The sequence below is a fragment of the Oncorhynchus keta genome, chromosome 33 (assembly GCF_023373465.1).
Source record: "Oncorhynchus keta strain PuntledgeMale-10-30-2019 chromosome 33, Oket_V2, whole genome shotgun sequence".
Classification (NCBI taxonomy): domain Eukaryota; kingdom Metazoa; phylum Chordata; class Actinopteri; order Salmoniformes; family Salmonidae; genus Oncorhynchus; species Oncorhynchus keta.
In genome coordinates, this window is record NC_068453.1 from 3,453,712 (window position 1) to 3,468,256 (window position 14,545).

Here is a 14,545-nt window from a genome sequence, read left to right on the forward strand (position 1 = left end):
TACATACAGCAACTACAGCTTTTTAAATTCATTTGCCATTTCAAAATACAGGATGAGGTGGCCGAGTGGTTAAGGCGATGGACTGCTAATCCATTGTGCTCTGCATGCATGGGTTAGAATCTCATTGTATAACAATTAAAATTCTGTGCTTTATTTTGGCACTGGAAGATTTTGACTTTCACAAACACTGGTAAAATTGCTGACTGCCACAGCGAGAGCACAGGACTTGGTATCTGAGTGGTGAAGGCGATGAACTGCATGTGTGGATTATAACACCAACCTCTTCACAAAACATTTGTTATTCCTCTCTTACATGGCCCCACACGAATATAGAATCCCTGCGCAATCCTAGAGTGACTAATAAGATTCAGGTATTGAAGAATAGCTTCACCAAGGGCAACCTCAATGGTGGGATTTGAACCGACACCTCAACACACTTAATCAAGCACTTGAGACCACTCGGCCTGACAACACGTTTGTTAAAGGTCTCGATGGGATCGACACATGGCCTTGCCATTGCTCTGCCGAAATTTCATTGATTTCAATCTAGGGTTTACATACAGCAACTACAGTTTTTTAAATTCATTTGCCAGGTTGAGGTGGCCGAGTGGTTAAGGCGATGGACTGCTAAACCATTGTTTGAATGCATGGGTTCGAATCTCATCCTCATCGTGTAACAATTACATTTCTGTGCATTATTTTGGCACTGGAAGATTTTGACTTTCACAAACACTGGTAAAATTGCTGACTGCCACAGCGAGAGCACAGTATCTGAGTGGTGAAGGCGATGAACTGCATGTGTGTATTATAACACCAACCTCTTCACAAAACATTTGTTATTTCCTCTCTTACATGGCCCCACATGAATATAGAATCCCTGCGCAATCCTAGAGTGACTAATAAGATTCAGGTATTGAAGAATAGCTTCACCAAGGGCAACCTCAATGGTGGGATTTGAACCGACACCTCAACACACTTAATCAAGCACTTGAGACCACTCGGCCTGACAACACGTTTGTTAAATGTCTCGATGGGATCATCCACATGGCCTTGCCATTGCTCTGCCGAACTTTCATTGATTTCAATCTAGGGTTTACATACAGCAACTACAGTTTTTTAAATTCATTTGCCAGGTTGAGGTGGCCGAGTGGTTAAGGCGATGGACTGCTAATCCATTGTGCTCTGCATGCATGGGTTCGAATCTCATCCTCATCGTGTAACAATTACATTTTTGTGCATTATTTTGGCACTGGAAGATTTTGACTTTCACAAACACTGGTAAAATTGCTGACTGCCACAGCGAGAGCACAGTATCTGAGTGGTGAAGGCGATGAACTCAATTTCCTTGCATGTGTGGATTATAACACCAACCTCTTCACAAAACATTTGTTATTTCCTCTCTTACATGGCCCCACATGAATATAGAATCCCTGCGCAATCCTAGAGTGACTAATAAGATTCAGGTATTGAAGAATAGCTTCACCAAGGGCAACTTCAATGGTGGGATTTGAACCGACACCTCAACACACTTAATCAAGCACTTGAGACCACTCGGCCTGACAACACGTTTGTTAAATGTCTCGATGGGATCGACACATGGCCTTGCCATTGCTCTGCCGAAATTTCATTGATTTCAATCTAGGGTTTACATACAGCAACTACAGTTTTTTAAATTCATTTGCCAGGTTGAGGTGGCCGAGTGGTTAAGGCGATGGACTGCTAAACCATTGTTTGAATGCATGGGTTCGAATCTCATCCTCATCGTGTAACAATTACATTTCTGTGCATTATTTTGGCACTGGAAGATTTTGACTTTCACAAACACTGGTAAAATTGCTGACTGCCACAGCGAGAGCACAGTATCTGAGTGGTGAAGGCGATGAACTGCATGTGTGTATTATAACACCAACCTCTTCACAAAACATTTGTTATTTCCTCTCTTACATGGCCCCACATGAATATAGAATCCCTGCGCAATCCAGAGTGACTAATAAGATTCAGGTATTGAAGAATAGCTTCACCAAGGGCAACCTCAATGGTGGGATTTGAACCGACACCTCAACACACTTAATCAAGCACTTGAGACCACTCGGCCTGACAACACGTTTGTTAAATGTCTCGATGGGATCGACACATGGCCTTGCCATTGCTCTGCCGAACTTTCATTGATTTCAATCTAGGGTTTACATACAGCAACTACTTTTTAAATTCATTTGCCAGGTTGAGGTTCCCCGAGTGGTTAAGGCGATGGACTGCTAATCCATTGTGCTCTGCATGCATGGGTTCGAATCTCATCCTCATCGTGTAACAATTACATTTTTGTGCATTATTTTGGCACTGGAAGATTTTGACTTTCACAAACACTGGTAAAATTGCTGACTGCCACAGCGAGAGCACAGGACTTGGTATCAGAGTGGTGAAGGCGATGAACTGCATGTGTGGATTATAACACCAACCTCTTCACAAAACATTTGTTATTTCCTCTCTTACATGGCCCAGACCATGAATATAGAATCCCTGCGCAATCCTAGAGTGACTAATATGATTCAGGTATTGAAGAATAGCTTCACCAAGGGCAACCTCAATGGTGGGATTTGAACCGACACCTCAACACACTTAATCAAGCACTTGAGACCACTCGGCCTGACAACACGTTTGTTAAATGTCTCGATGGGATCGACACATCCCTTGCCATTGCCCTGCCGAACTTTCATTGATTTCAATCTAGGGTTTACATACAGCAACTACAGTTTTTTAAATTCATTTGCCACTTCACAATACAGGATGAGGTGGCCGAGTGGTTAAGGCGATGGACTGCTAATCCATTGTGCTCTGCATGCATGGGTTCGAATCCCATCCTCATCGTATAACAATTAAATTTATGTGCTTTATTTTGGCACTGGAAGATTTTGACTTTCACAAACACTGGTAAAATTGCTGACTGCCACAGCGAGAGCACAGGACTTGGTATCTGAGTGGTGAAGGTGATGAACTGCATGTGTGGATTATAACACCAACCTCTTCACAAAACATTTGTTATTCCCTCTTACATGGCCCCACACGAATATAGAATCCTCTCCAATCCTGGAGTGACTAATAAGATTCAGGTATTGAAGAATAGCTTCACCAAGGTCAACCTCAATGGTGGGATTTGAACCGACACCTCAACACACTTAATCAAGCACTTGAGTGTCCCTGACAACACGCTTGTTAAAGGTCTCGATGGGATCGACACATGGCCTTGCCATTGCTCTGCCGAACTTTCATTGATTTCAATCTAGGGTTTACATACAGCAACTACAATTTTTTAAATTCATTTGCCAGGTTGAGGTGGCCGAGTGGTTAAGGCGATGGACTGCTAAACCATTGTTTGAATGCATGGGTTCGAATCTCATCCTCATCGTGTAACAATTACATTTCTGTGCATTAATTTGGCACTGGAAGATTTTGACCTCACAAACACTGGTAAGGGCTTGCTGACTGCCACAGCGAAGAGCACAGTATCTGAGTGGTGAAGGCGATGAACTGCATGTGTGTATTATAACACCAACCTCTTCACAAAACATTTGTTATTTCCTCTCTTACATGGCCCCACATGAATATAGAATCCCTGCGCAATCCTAGAGTGACTAATAAGATTCAGGTATTGAAGAATAGCTTCACCAAGGGCAACCTCAATGGTGGGATTTGAACCTACACCTCAACACACTTAATCAAGCACTCTGAGACCACTCGGCCTGACAACACGCTTTGTTAAATGTCTCGATGGGATCAAGACACATGGCCTTGCCATTGCTCTGCCGAACTTTCATTGATTACAATCTAGGGTTTACATACAGCAACTACAGTTTTTTAAATTCATTTGCCAGGTTGAGGTGGCCGAGTGGTTAAGGCGATGGACTGCAAATCCATTGTGCTCTGCATGCATGGGTTCGAATCTCATCCTCATCGTGTAACAATTACATTTTTGTGCATTATTTTGGCACTGGAAGATTTTGACTTTCCACAAACACTGGTAGAAAGTGGCTGTTCCACTGCCACAGCGAGAGCACAGTATCTGAGTGGTGAAGGCGCTAAATGACTTAACTGCATGTAAATGTGGATTATAACACCAACCTCTTCACAAAACATTTGTTATTCCTCTCTTACATGGCCCCACATGAATATAGAATCCCTGCGCAATCCTAGAGTGACTAATAAGATTCAGGTATTGAAGAATAGCTTCACCAAGGGCAACTTCAATGGTGGGATTTGAACCGACACCTCAACACACTTAATCAAGCACTTGAGACCACTCGGCCTGACAACACGTTTGTTAAATGTCTCGATGGGATCGACACATGGCCTTGCCATTGCTCTGCCGAACTTTCATTGATTTCAATCTAGGGTTTACATACAGCAACTACAGTTTTTTAAATTCATTTGCCAGGATGAGGTGGCCGAGTGGTTAAGGCGATGGACTGCTAATCCATTGTGCTCTGCATGCATGGGTTCGAATCCCATCCTCATCGTGTAACAATTACATTTCTGTGCATTATTTTGGCACTGGAAGATTTTGACTTTCACAAACACTGGTAAAATTGCTGACTGCCACAGCGAGAGCACAGTATCTGAGTGGTGAAGGCGATGAACTGCATGTGTGGATTATAACACCAACCTCTTCACAAAACATTTGTTATTTCCTCTCTTACATGGCCCCACATGAATATAGAATCCCTGCGCAATCCTAGAGTGACTAATAAGATTCAGGTATTGAAGAATAGCTTCACCAAGGGCAACCTCAATGGTGGGATTTGAACCGACACCTCAACACACTTAATCAAGCACTTGAGACCACTCGGCCTGACAACACGTTTGTTAAATGTCTCGATGGGATCGACACATGGCCTTGCCATTGCTCTGCCGAACTTTCATTGATTTCAATCTAGGGTTTACATACAGCAACTACAGTTTTTTAAATTCATTTGCCAGGTTGAGGTGGCCGAGTGGTTAAGGCGATGGACTGCTAATCCATTGTGCTCTGCATGCATGGGTTTGAATCTCATCCTCATCGTGTAACAATTACATTTCTGTGCATTATTTTGGCACTGGAAGATTTTGACTTTCACAAACACTGGTAAAATTGCTGACTGCCACAGCGAGAGCACAGGACTTGGTATCAGAGTGGTGAAGGCGATGAACTGCATGTGTGGATTATAACACCAACCTCTTCACAAAACATTTGTTATTTCCTCTCTTACATGGCCCCACATGAATATAGAATATCTGCGCAATCCTAGAGTGACTAATAAGATTCAGGTATTGAAGAAAAGCTTCACCAAGGGAAACTTCAATGGTGGGATTTGAACCGACACCTCAACACACTTAATCAAGCACTTGAGACCACTCGGCCTGACAACACGTTTGTTAAATGTCTCGATGGGATCGACACATGGTCTTGCCATTGCTCTGCCGAACTTTCATTGATTTCAATCTAGGGTTTACATACAGCAACTACAGCTTTTTAAATTCATTTGCCACTTCAAAATAAAGGATGAGGTGGCCGAGTGGTTAAGGTGATGGACTGCTAATCCATTGTGCTCTGCATGCATGGGTTTGGTAACAATTTCATTATTTTTGAATCACAAACACTGGTAAAATTCCTGCCACAGCGAGAGCACAGGACATCTGAGTGGTAACAATTGTTCTGCATTTTCATTGTGTAAAAATTTAAATTCTTGCTTTATTTTTGGCACTGGAAGATTTTGACTTTCACAAACACTGGTAAAATTGCTGACTGCCACAGCGAGAGCACAGGACTTGGTATCTGAGTGGTGAAGGCGATGAACTGCATGTGTGGATTATAACACCAACCTCTTCTCAAAACATTTGTTATTTCCTCTCTTACATGGCCCCACATGAATATAGAATCCCTGCGCAATCCTAGAGCGACTAATAAGATTCATGGATTGAAGAAATAGAAGGCCTTGGGTGTAGGCAGCTATCATGAATTGTTGGGGGCACATACAGAACGTAGGGTAGGGAACAAATGGTCTTTTGTTAGATAACAGGAGCCAGGTACGTGATAACTGTATATTCTACACAACTACAACGACTGACCGCTGAAGCACCTAGGGGGCTGGGACCAGCTCGGGCGCCAACAATCAACGATAGGCTGAGTGAGTTTAAACCACTCCCAGTTTCTACTCTGACAGGCCGGCTCGGAAGCAGGAACTACTTCTGTCAGAGTATGTTATAATAACTTTGCCAGGAACAAGTCAGTTCTCTGTTTGCTATGCGAGGTGTGACAGAGAGCCCGTATATACGAAAATTGCATTTACCACTTATTGCTTAGCTAATAAAAAGTACATAGTATACAATACGGTGACTCAGTGTCAAACTTATCCTGATACCAGATTCGATTGACGCAACCCTTAACACTGTTGTTACTGCTGCTTCCTCCAGTATCTCTTCCTCCACCGCAACTGCCTGGATTATTATCGGCAGACTTCTCAGCGCTTGACAGGTCCTGGCTGTTGCCTTTGCTGGTACAAGAATATCTAATTCCCCGTCCCTCCTCTCCCTTCTCAAAGCCCGGGCTTGCAAGAAACAAAAACAGCCGGCCACCCTCCTTGCTGCATTCCCTCCCTCCCTCTCCGAAGGCTGCACAGCTGCTGTCTCTGTAGCTCCTTCCTGCTTAATTCAAAGCCCTACTTTCAGAGTTGAAGTCTGGCGTGTGCAGTAGATGATGCTTCTGTAGTTGCTCTCTCACCGAATGAACCAGCCAACAGCACACTAATAGCCTTTGACCGAAATGGTCTCTGGTAGGATCGTCTCTGGTAGGATCGTCTCTGGTAGGATCGTCTCTGGTAGGATCGTCTCTGGTAGGATCGTCTCTGGTAGGGTCGTCTCTGGTAGGGTCGCTGCAGGCTTGCAGCTGCCACTAAAGATGACAAGGCAAAGCAAAGTAAGTTTATGCCTTTTGGTCGTAGCTTAATTGAAAAAGGGTGGTGAGTGGATGATTTTTTAAAAGCGATCTCATGGAAGTGGCAGCATCATCTTCCTACCCAACCTGGTCTCAGAGCATTTAATATTATTCTGTATGTAAATTGAAGACGCTCCATTTGGTGTGATATGTTACGTTTCCTATGGTATGTATTCATTTGTGGATGTCCATTCTTATGATATGTTATGAATTACAATTCGTATATGTTACGCCTTTGCAAAACAAAATATATCGTATGAATTTGTAAAACATACAATATGTTAGGAATTTGCCTAAAAAGCTCAAATGCTAAAGTGGTCCATGATGAGAATCTCACACAGGTCGTGAAATGTCAGGTCATCAATGAGGAAATGCTACTCCCTCGAGGCCAGCTGTCTCTACTGCAGAACCAGTCACAATTCAGGGTGTTGTTTGTCATGGTTTGGTTTGTCACCAAAGGTGACATTTTTTTCCAGAATGTTTCTTCATGAAAAGTTCAATTGGAATATATATATTGCTACATTTGTCTCCACAAAAGGTGTCAGAACAGAAAGAGAACACTTCAAAAGAAAAGGGCAGACTTCATGAATGTGGAGAATGATTGGCAGTCTTTTCTTTGTGGATTCTGTTGAGCTTTTTCTTCTATCCTTGTGGGGACCTAAAATCCCCCAAAGTTCCCACAAGGATAGTAAAACAAGGAAAATAATCCCTCATGAGGACAATGTCTATTTAAAGTTTAGGGGTAAGGTTTAGGGTTACAGTTAGGGTTCGAAATAGGGTCAGAGTAAGGGGTTAGTGGTTTGGTTAAGGGTAAGGGGTTAGTTTTAGGGTTAAGGCTAAGGTTCGGGTAATGTTATGGGTTAGGTTTAGGGTTAGGGTAATGGTATGGTTTACCATTAGGGGTTAGGGAAAACAGTATTTTAAATGGAAATTAATTTTATAGAAGAGCATAACGTGTGTGTGTGTGTGTGTGTGTGTGTGTGTGTGTGTGTGTGTGTGTGTGTGTGTGTGTGTGTGTGTGTGTGTGTGTGTGTGTGTGTGTGTGTGTGTGTGTGTGTGTGTGTGTGTGTGTGTGTGTGTGTGTGTCTGTGTGTGTGTGTGTGTGTTGAATGTCTGAATACGGGAAGAGTATAAATATGGTCAGAGAGCTCCTGCCATAGGCTTGCTGACTGTGCGTATCTCTTTGTCACATCTGGGCTACTGCTAGCATCAGCAGAAACACACACACATTGATTGAAACACGTAATATGAGCAGAGACCCTCCACACAAAACACACACACACACACACACACACACACACACACACACATTGATTTATACACATACTAGGAGTAGAGACCCCCTCACAAAACAATGCACACACACACACACATTGAATTATACACATACTAGGAGCAGAGGCCCTACACACACACACACACACACACACACACACACACACACACACACACACACACACACACACACACACACACACACACACACACACACACACACACACATATTGATTTCTACACATACTAGGAGCAGAGGCCCTCCACACAAAACAACACACACACACATTGATTTATAAACATACTAGGAGAAGAGGCCCCACACACAAAACAACACCCACACACACACACACACACACACACACACACACACACACACACACACACACACACACACACACACACACACACACACACACACACATTGATTTATACACATTCTAGTAGCAGAGGCCCTCCACACAAAACAACACACACACACGTTGATTTATACAAATACTGGGAACAGAGACCCTCCACGCAAAACAACACACACACACACACATTGATTTGTACACATACTAGGAGCAGAGGCCCTCCACACAAAATAACACACACACACACACACATTGATATATAAACATACTAGGAGCAGAGGCCCCACACACAAAACAACACACACACACACATTGATTTATACAAATACTGGGAACAGAGACCCTCCACGCAAAACAACACACACACACACACGTTGATTTATACACATACTAGGAGCAGAGGCCCACATACAAAACAACACACACACACACACACACACACTAGGAGCAGTGGCCCTCCACGCAAAACAACACACACACACACATTTATTTATACACATACTAGGAGCAGAGGCCCTCCACACAAAACATCACACACACACACATTTATTTATACACATACTAGGAGCAGAGGCCCTCCACACCAAACAAGACACACACACGTTGATTTATACACATACTAGGAGCAGAGGCCCACCATACAAAACAACACACACACATTGATTTATACACATCCTAGGAGCAGTGGCCCTCCACACAAAACAACACACACATACACACACACACATTGATATATACACATACTAGGCGCAGAGGCCCTCCACACAAAACAACACACACACACATTGATTTATAAACATACTAGGAGAAGAGGTCCCACACACAAAACAACACACACATACACACACACACATTGATATATACACATACTAGGAGCAGAGGCCCTCCACACAAAACAACACACACACACACATTTATTTATACACATACTAGGAGCAGAGGCCCTCCACACAAAACATCACACACACACACACACACATTTATTTATACACATACTAGGAGCAGAGGCCCTCCACACCAAACAAGACACACACACGTTGATTTATACACATACTAGGAGCAGAGGCCCACCATACAAAACAACACACACACATTGATTTATACACATCCTAGGAGCAGTGGCCCTCCACACAAAACAACACACACATACACACACACACATTGATATATACACATACTAGGAGCAGAGGCCCTCCAAAACACAAAACACACACACACACACATTAATGTATACACATACTAGGAGCAGAGACCACCACTCAAAACAACACAGAGGCCCTCCACACAAAACAACACACACACACATTGATATATACACATACACATTGCAGAGGCCCTTTAAACAACACACACACACAACTAGGAGCAGAGGCCCTCCACACAAAACAACACAAACACACACACACACACATTGATTTATACACATCCTAGAAGCAGACACCTACCACACAAAACAACACACACACACACACACGTTGATTTATAAGCATACTAGGAGCAGAGGCCCACCATACAAAACAACACACACACATTGATTTATACACATCCTAGGAGCAGAGGCCCTCCACACAAAACAACACACACACACATTGATATATACACATACTGGGAGCAGAGGCCCTCCACACAAAACAACACACACACACATTGATGTATACACATACTAGGAGCAGAGGCCCTCCACACAAAACAACACACACACACCACACAAAACAACACAAACACACACACACACACACATTGATTTATACACAAACACAGACACACACATTGATTTATACACATCCTAGGAGCAGTGGACACCTACCACACAAAACAACACACACACATTGATATATACACATACTGGGAGCAGAGGCCCTCCACACAAAACAACACACACACACATTGATATATACACATACTGGGAGCAGAGGCCCTCCCACAAAAAACAACACACACACACATTGATGTATACACATACAAGGAGCAGAGGCCCTCCACTCAAAACAACACACACACACACACACACACACATTGATTTATACACATCCTAGGAGCAGTGGCCCTCCACACAAAACAACACACACACACACATTGATTTATACACATACTAGGAGCAGAGGCCCTCCACACAAAACAACACACACACACACACACATTGATTTATACATATCCTAGGAGCAGTGGCCCTCCACACAAAACAACACACACACACATTGAGAGGTACACATACACATACACATTGATTTATACACATCCTAGAGGCCCTCCACACAAAACAACACACATAAACACACATTGACACATTGATTTATACACATACTAGAGCAGAGGCCCTCCACACAAAACAACACACACACACACACATATTAATTTATACACATACTAGGAGCAGAGACCTCCACACACAAACAACACAAACACAAAACAACACACACACACATTGATTTATACACAAACTAGGAGCAGAGGCCCTCCACACAAAAAAACAACACACACACACACATTGATTTATACACATCCTAGGAGCAGACACCTACCACACAAACACACACACACACACTTTGATTTATAAGCATACTAGGAGCAGAGGCCCACCACACAAAACAACACACACACATTGATTTATACACATCCTAGGAGCAGAGGCCCTCACAAAACACAACACACAAACAACACACACACACACACATTGATTTATACACATACTAGGAGCAGAGGCCCTCCACACAAAACAAGACAAACACACACACACACACATTGATTTATACACAAACTAGGAGCAGAGGCCCTCCACAAAACAAAACACACACATTGATATATACACACTGGGACAGAGGCCCTCCACACACACACACACATTGATTTATACTGGGAGCAGAGGCCCTAGGAGCAGAGGCCCTCCACTCAAAACAAAAACAACACACACACACACACACATTGATTTATACACATCCTAGGAGCAGAGGCCCTCCACACAAAACAACACACACACACACACATTGATTTATACACAAACTAGGAGCAGAGGCCCACCATACAAAACAACACACACACACATTGATTTATACATATCCTAGGAGCAGTGGCCCTCCACACAAAAAACACACACACACATTGATTTATACACATCCTAGGAGCAGAGGCCCTCCACACAAAACAACACACATAAACACACATTGATTTATACACATACTAGAGCAGAGGCCCTCCACACAAAACACACACACACACACATTGATTTATACACATACTAGGAGCAGAGGCCCTCCACACAAAACAACACAAACACACACACACACACATTGATTTATACACATCCTAGGAGCAGAGGCCCTCCACACAAAACAACACACACACATTGATTTATACACATCCTAGGAGCAGACACCTACCACACAAAACAACACACACACACTTTGATTTATAAACATACTAGGAGCAGAGGCCCACCACACAAAACAACACACACACACATTGATTTATACACATCCTAGGAGCAGAGGCCCTCCACACAAAACAACACACACACACACACACATTGATTTATACACATCCTAGGAGCAGAGGCCCTCCACACAAAACAAGACAAACACACACACACACACATTGATTTATACACATACTAGGAGCAGAGGCCCTCCACACAAAACAACACAACACACACACACACACACATTGATTTATACACATACTAGGAGCAGAGGCCCTCCACACAAAACACACACACACACACACATTGATTTATACACATCCTAGGAGCAGAGGCCCTCCACACAAAACAACACACACACACACACACATTGATTTATACAAAAACTAGGAGCAGAGGCCCTCCACACAAAACAACACACACACACACACATTGATTTATACACATCCTAGGAGCAGACACCTACCACACAAAACAACACACACACACGTTGATTTATAAGCATACTAGGAGCAGAGGCCCACCACACAAAACAACACACACACACATTGATGTATACACATCCTAGGAGCAGAGGCCCTCCACACAAACACAACACACACATTGATTTATACACATCCTAGGAGCAGACACCTACCACACAAAACAACCCTCCACGTTGATTTATAAACATAAACAACACCATACACACACACATTGATTTATACACATCCTAGGAGCAGAGGCCCTCCACACAAAAAAACAACACACACACACACATTGATTTATACACATCCTAGGAGCAGAGGCCCTCCACACAAAACAACACACACACACATTGATGTATACACATACAAGGAGCAGAGGCCCTCCACACAAAACAACACAAACACACACACACACACATTGATGTATACACATACTAGGAGCAGAGGCCCTCCACACAAAACAACACACACACACATTGATTTATAAACATACTGGGAGCAGAGGCCCTCCACACAAAACAACACACACACACATTGATATATACACATCCTAGGAGCAGAGGCCCTCCACACAAAACAACACACACACACATTGATATATACACATACTGGGAGCAGAGGCCCTCCACACAAAACAACACACACACACATTGATATATACACATACTGGGAGCAGAGGCCCTCCACACAAAACAACACACACACACATTGATATATACACATACTAGGAGCAGAGGCCCTCCACACAAAACAACACACACACACATTGATATATACACATACTAGGAGCAGAGGCCCTCCACACAAAACAACACACACACACATTGATATATACACATACTGGGAGCAGTGGCCCTCCACACAAAACAACACACACACACATTGATGTATACACATCCTAGGAGCAGAGGCCCTCCACACAAAACAACACACACACACATTGATATATACACATACTGGGAGCAGAGGCCCTCCACACAAAACAACACACACACACATTGATTTATACACATCCAAGGAGCAGAGGCCCTCCACATATTAATGTATCAAAACAGAACACAAACACACACACACACACACACACATTGATTTATACACATACTAGGAGCAGAGGCCCTCCACAAAACACACACACACACACACATTGATTTATACACATACTAGGAGCAGAGGCCCACACAACAAAACACACATACACACACACACATTGATATATACACATACTAGGAGCAGAGGCCCTCCACACAAAACAACACACACACACACACATTGATTTATACAAATACTGGGAGCAGAGGCCCTCCACACAAAACAACACACACACATTGATGTATACACATACAAGGAGCAGAGACCCTCCACACAAAACAACACACATAAACACACATTGATATATACACATACTAGGAGCAGAGGCCCTCAACACAAAACAACACACACACACACATTGATGTATACACATACAAGGAGCAGAGGCCCTCCACACAAAACAACACACACACACATTGATGTATACACATACAAGGAGCAGAGGCCCTCCACACATTTATACAATACTAACACACACACACACACACATTGATTTATACACATACAAGGAGCAGTGGCCCTCCACACAAAACAACACACACACACATTGATGTATACACATACAAGGAGCAGAGGCCCTCCACACAAAACAACACACACACACACATTGATGTATACACATACAAGGACAGAGACCCTCCACAAAACAACACAAACACACACACACACACATTGATTTATACACAAACTAGGAGCAGAGGCCCTCCACAAACAACACACACCACACAAAACAACACACACACACATTGATTTATACACATACAAGGAGCAGAGGCCCTCCACCAAACAAAACAACACACACACACACACATTGTTTATACACATACAAGGAGCAGAGGCCCTCCACACAAAACAACACACACACACATTGATGTATACACATACAAGGAGCAGAGGCCCTCCACACAAAACAACACACATAAACACACATTGATATATACACATACAAGGAGCAGAGGCCCTCCACACAAAACAACAC

General features: G+C 43.1%; 3 non-coding genes across 3 annotated transcripts; all 3 read left to right on the forward strand.

Annotated features, from left to right (window-relative positions):
* Positions 1-2,783: 2,783 nt before the first annotated feature.
* trnas-gcu (transfer RNA serine (anticodon GCU)) lies at positions 2,784-2,865 on the forward strand. The gene has a single exon. It is a non-coding gene; the product is annotated as a tRNA-Ser (tRNA).
* A 1,003-nt stretch (positions 2,866-3,868) lies between these two features.
* Positions 3,869-3,951, forward strand: trnac-gca (transfer RNA cysteine (anticodon GCA)). The gene has a single exon. It is a non-coding gene; the product is annotated as a tRNA-Cys (tRNA).
* A 478-nt stretch (positions 3,952-4,429) lies between these two features.
* trnas-gcu (transfer RNA serine (anticodon GCU)) lies at positions 4,430-4,511 on the forward strand. Its single transcript has one exon. It is a non-coding gene; the product is annotated as a tRNA-Ser (tRNA).
* The last annotated feature ends 10,034 nt before the right edge of the window (positions 4,512-14,545 follow it).